The sequence below is a fragment of the Ambystoma mexicanum genome, chromosome 4q, assembly GCF_040938575.1.
Source record: "Ambystoma mexicanum isolate Mex_15411 chromosome 4q, UKY_AmexF1_1, whole genome shotgun sequence".
Taxonomy (NCBI): Eukaryota; Metazoa; Chordata; class Amphibia; order Caudata; family Ambystomatidae; genus Ambystoma; species Ambystoma mexicanum.
Window position 1 is genome coordinate 611415240 of NC_090928.1, and position 6000 is coordinate 611421239.

The 6000-nt window shown below is 48.5% G+C and overlaps 1 long non-coding RNA gene across 1 annotated transcript in view; it reads right to left on the reverse strand.

Annotated features, from left to right (window-relative positions):
• LOC138467093 (uncharacterized) overlaps positions 1–2562 on the reverse strand; it is a 97868-nt gene extending 95306 nt beyond the window's left edge. The window contains exon 1 of the long non-coding RNA XR_011268028.1: positions 2469–2562. This is a non-coding gene — a long non-coding RNA (uncharacterized lncRNA). The remainder of the gene's footprint in view (positions 1–2468) is intronic.
• Positions 2563–6000: the final 3438 nt, after the last annotated feature.

A 6000-nucleotide genomic window follows, 5' to 3' on the forward strand; every position in this document is an offset into this window, starting at 1 on the left:
CACAGACGGAACGTAACCTCTCTGGCAGAGCAACTTTCCCACTAGACGGAACGCATCATCACTGGCAGTTCAGCTAACACTGGATATTTTAAATTAATCTTGGCACCTGCCACAACGGAAATGAAAACATCGAAATACCCTCCCCCAAACCACCCCTACCACGCCCCCCTGCATATTAATAGCCCCGGACTCACTTCAATGGTGACTGTCCCCTTCCTAAATGAATCCAATGCAGACTGTCCGAGTCTATTCCCGGGGGTACCGAACTCTCCGTGTATACCTTCATCCCTCCACCCTGAATAAAACCCAGTGAATAACGATAATCTCACATGAAGCAACTCCCTGGTCCGAAACCAAGGATATAAAAGTGAAACAAAATAAAAGCCGGATGAGTTGGTGCGGGGAGTGTGAACTAAGGCGAATGCGGACCTTGAATAAAAACCTGTAAACACATCCCCCTCTTGAATGCCCCTGAAAACAAACCAATGAAACCCTCTGTGCTACCAACGCGGCAGTTATTGCTAGAGTTCGGACATGGGCTCTATGCTGAAAATACCAGGCTAAGATTGTCAAATCTGGCAAATTACATGGCCTAAAAAAACAGGGCAGGTGGCGTCCATTAACGGAATCCTTTTTCACTAAACTGTGTGATCTTGGTCACAACACCTGCCCCTCCTTCTATTATCTCCCAAGAATGTACACACTCGAAGTAGAATACTAGCGACATCACATGCACATCGTACCTACGATTTATGTATAACTGTGTTCAGCCCCTGAAAGAAAAAAAACAATGTAACAGCCTATGCCACCGACGCAGCGTGTATTTCTAGGGGTTCGGCGCTATGCTGACTATACCAGGCGAAACATGACAAATCCGTCAAATATCTTGCCTAGAACCAGAACAGCTGGCATCCACCCAGGTTTCCTTTGTCACTACACTGTGTGATCTTGGGCACGACATATGTCCCTTTCCTTGTCGTATGCGCCAAGAATGTGCACACGTGAAGTGGAATCGTAGTGGGACACTCACGGCTCAGGTACGATATATATAACTGTCCCGGGGTATCTCCCTCGCTGCACCCCGCGCTTTCTAGAATAACCGCGCAGTTACATGTTGCATGGCAGTGTCATGGGGTCTGAACATCTCACCGCAATCAAGAAAGATGTTGGGTGCTTTGCGTTCACGCATGTAGACTTGACTTTGAACGACGTGAACTCCAATATAACACTTGCACTGGTTTACATAATGAGCAGCTTCTAGGAAAGCTCTCGTAAATGCTGAGGTTTTAGGGGAGTTCAGCTGAAAAATAAGGCAACTTATTCCTGGAAGTGGCATTTGTTGACGTATAACCGAGTTATCAATTAGGCAATAGAACTTTGCTTCCAGGTCTACAAACCAGGGGCGAAATGAAGGTGTACATTTTAATTTCTACGATTCTTTAAACGAAAACATCAAGCAAGGGCGGATCGAAGCAGGTTCCTTCCTTTCAATAGTTGGATGCACAATTTGCATATATGGAAATTAGACAACCTGGGCGTGTCTGATTTATTATTCGTATGCTAACAATTGGCACGGGAAATAAAATGAATGACGACGCGGGTTACCCATTTAAAGGACGGAAACTCTGAAACGAATTAACACATCAAACAGATAAAACCCAGGCACTGGGGAAAAGGGGTGACATCAATGAAGGAAAGCAAATGGACGTGAAGAAATCAGTTTACATAAAACTGAACAAAAGCAACAAGATATGCAGGAAAACGGTTAGGGGAAATCGCGATTGCCAAAACGAACTGAACGGAAATTAAAAGGGAGGTAAGAAGAGGAGTCAGGAAAGAAAAGAAGGAGCCGGGAAACGAGTGTGGTCGAGAATAAAACAATGCCAAAAAACGAAAGAAACGACATTAAAGAAAGACGCATGAACTCGCTGTAATAGGCGGTGCACTTTATTTGCAAGGAGATAGCGTCAGAGGGGAGACCCTCAATTCGCCGCGGAATGAGGCTCTCCCGTGGTCACAGCCAGGTCCATGGCGCTGTGAAGCGAGAAGAGCCCCTCAGTGAGGGAAGGGTCCTTGACGTGAGTAAACCCCCCCCCCCGCCCCCGTCTGTCAGTCCTGCTGTCTGCCTCGTGCTGCTGGTGCCTGCGGCTAGGTGGGGGTGCGTGCACCCTCCCCAGCCATGCCTGGCTCACTGAGCGGGTGCTGGGGTGCACAGCGGTGCCAGGGCGGGCCAGGCTGTGGTTGGGGTGCGCTAGATCCCTCCCAGCACTCTGAGCAATGCCTGTACCGGGGATCCCCCTCCCAACTATTTGCAAACGGGAGCGATCACTAATACACTGAATCCAAGAGATTATCATAGCCAGCTTTGCAGAAGCAACGGACGACCGTCCTCCACGCACCAGACAAATACACATGAATATATGCGCGCTTTGTGTGGATGCGCCACCTGACAAGTCCGTAATACGCACCCCAAAGTGACAGCCGGGCCGCCCTCCTCTCTGCGCCCAGTGCTAACTCCGAGACCAGCGCTGTGTTCTGCGCTCCTTCCTCGGCGGCGTGGATCACCCACCCCCTGCGCGCCCAGGGGGCCCTCCACTCACGGACACAACACCGAATGGAAGGGCGTGTCTTTTGGGTGACAGAGTCCACGCCGAGCTGACAAAAATAAAAACAGTTGTATTTAATTTAACATACTTCAATACAATCACTGCGCAAAAAAACACTCCACTCGCAGTTTAGACATTTAAAACAATAATTACACAGCATGTGCGTACATACATGCAACACGTAGCAGCTGAATATGAAATCGTGTGTATGGGCGCGTGTTTGTGTGTGTGCATGGCATGACTATGTATGAGTGTGGTTGAATATATGTAGGTATGTGTATATGTGTGTGTGTGTATATTTCTATATACATTCTGGTACATGCTCACACCAGTAGCACCCCATCCCGGTTTCTTTGTGGTGTCAGTGTGGGCATTTATTTCTTTCTCTTCTTGTGCCCACTGTGGGGAAGAAAAAATGAAGGCTCTCGGTTTTTTGTAGCACATTTTTGTTGAAATGCGAGACGGTTACTTGATTTAGCATTCATGCAAAAGGTTACACAAACCAGTTTTTTTTCCTCCAGAGGTTTGGGGATGTCTTGCAGGGCGAGTATATTTATTTGCAGCTTGAACGCAGAGCTAAAAAGATAATGAGCGCTTGCTGTATTCGAGGGGACACACAGTGCGCTGGCATCCCCTGACCCCAGAATGCACGGCTCGGCTCCATTGATCATCGCCCTTTATGAGCTAATGCAATTACAAACATCAATACGGGCCTGCGCGGGGAATCATTATGTGGTGACAGTGATAAATGACGCAGCAGAAATAGCAGGCTTCGCCTCACAATCCGGCAGCCCAGGGGCTTTGGGGGCTGAGCGCAGTCACCAAGGAAACAGATGACATCCAAAATGGCACCAAAGGAAAAGCGAAATGAACACCCTCCACTCCCCCCCTTTCTTCTCTTGTTTTTTTTTTATATGTTTTTTTTTGTTCTCCCAAAGAGTTAGTGTTGCCTCTGAAAGCATCTGCCATTGTAAGGGAAATGCACGAGAGAAAAGGGAGTTCCACACAGTGCTTGCTGCCGGTGTCCCCTGCAAGCGCTCCCTCGCTGCCCTTCTGGCGCATCCCTGAGGCCGCCACCCCAAAAACAAAGTCAATCCCTCTATTTTAAAGAGAGGGTGCACTCTGTATAGTTCAGGGGGGAACGATAAACGCCGAAAGCAGGCTGGCGTACAGTGGGTTACTTTCTCCTTCTATTTTATCCCTCCAGTGCACACACATGAACACACGAGAAGCGCCCATTTCCGTCTCACGCTCGGATGTTCCCTAATGTTGACATGTTTGTATGTAAGGGCGAAGTGTTTGGTTTAGAACAGGTCGTGGCTAATGGGACAGGTGGCGGGGGAATGTCGCCGCCTGTTCACACGGGGCGTGCATTTCCACACATGCACTCACATCCTGAGCTGTGCAGCGGGCACTGCATGTGCACATCTGGCGGTGCATGCATGTGCATTGCAGTGAAGCTGTTGGAAGATAGCTGGGCCCAATTTATTTCAGAATCCCGCGCTCACTGCTCTACCCCAGCAGTGCTTTAGTCTCGAAAGGGTTGCTGAGCTGACATCCAGGCGGGCACAGGACCCCCAGCAATGGTGCTGCTTTTGAGATGGAACAGGGTTTGGTCTAGGAGGGAGCGGCCCTGTCCTGGTGGCGTTACAGTGCTGATAATGTAATGCACTACGCAAAGAATACAGACCATAAGCAGGCTTAAGCGACTGTCCTATAGGGCCACAAGGCAATGCCCAAGCCAAGACACCAAATGCTGCGTGGGCCCGTTTTTTCGGTCAAAGTGGGTGCCTTTTTTGACCAGTGTGAGCCAGTTTGATGAGTTACTTCACTATGCGGCCAGTAGTTTTGATCAGTGTTGCTGAATATTGTTTTCTTTAAAATACACAATTTGCATCACACGCTATCAAAAGTCTCCCCCTTGGGTACTTATTAAAACAGTCTGTCACAAAAGCAATGAATTGCCTTTTGCAAATGCGGGCCACTCTTTTATTGGTGCCCGAGACCATGTTATGCCCCAGCCCGACCCTGACCTTTAGGAACGGGCAATGCTGTTGTACTCACCCAATCTCACCAAACACCAGGCACTCTGCGAGTGCTTTAGTGAGGCGTTCGCCTGCACCTCGCTTGGCACGGGCCCTTCTTTTTTTTGTTTAAGATTGACTGTGGTTTGAACACAAAAGCAGGACACGCTGCAAATGCTAAACGGGCTGTTCTTTTGATTGTGTATTGTTCTTAGACATCGCGAGGAACTTGAAAAGTTTAGCACGGAATGTCCTGTGAGCGAAATGTAACTGAAATGACCTACTACTACACGATATATGATGGACGCCCACCCCCCTCCTCACATGGCCTGCCCGGAACAACTACACCCCGCCGAAGCCTCTCTCCGACTGCTGTTATAGACAAGTATATTTGAACCGCCGAGTTATTCAGGGGTGGACTGGGAACCAAAAGAGGCCATGGAAATGATGTTCAAAGTGGCCCCATATTACACATGTTCTGCGAGCCCAATACTTTTCCTATGAGAACATTTTGAAATAAAAGAGCTTACTACGCAAAAGAGGCCCAGGGTGCAGGGGCCTACTGGAAACTTTCCAGAGTCCCCATAGGCCAGTCCACCCCTGAAGTTATTGTTTAACACCCTCTTCGTCAGAGGGAAACTTGTGTGGTTTGAGTTGTGTTCCTAATGGCCAACTACAGTTAGGTCTGATGGGCGTGTGAGCACGGGGGCAATATGTGTAGTATGTTTTATATATTCGCATCTAGTTTCTGATAGACCTTTAAGATTGGAAAACACTCTCTCTCTCTCTCTCTCTCCCTCTCTCTCTCTGCTCTTTACTGTGAATGGAGAAAGGGGGAAAGTGTGGAGGGGTAGATATTTTCATGGGACTAACCCAAATGGTCCTTTGTCTTAAGAATGTCTCTGCTGTTAAGATTTTGCATTTCAATATTAACAGCGTCGCTTCTAAGAAACACAGGCCCTGCTTTGCAAAGCGTTTTTCAATGCGATGGTAAAACAGGCCCACAGACGCAAACACACGCGCTGCGGACATCCAACATGGCTGTTAGAGTTTGACACTGAACAATCCACCGTGCGGAGGCTGTTCTTGAAACTAAGGGCTATCATTTATAATATATTTCATGATAAACACGTTTGGCACCTGCGTCGCAAAGATTGACTAATGGGGGTATAGCACGTCATACGTTCACGCAATGGGCACCCACGCCTTCAGGGACTCCTTGCCACCGCCACTTGACTGGTCAAGATTAGAGCGTCATTGCGTCGGCGTAAGTGGATTCGGTGTTTAAGGGAGTGAAGGTGCAGACCGCGTGATCTCCCCCCCCCCCCCCCGTGGCATGTCTTGGGTTCGAGTTGGCGCTTGGAAACCAT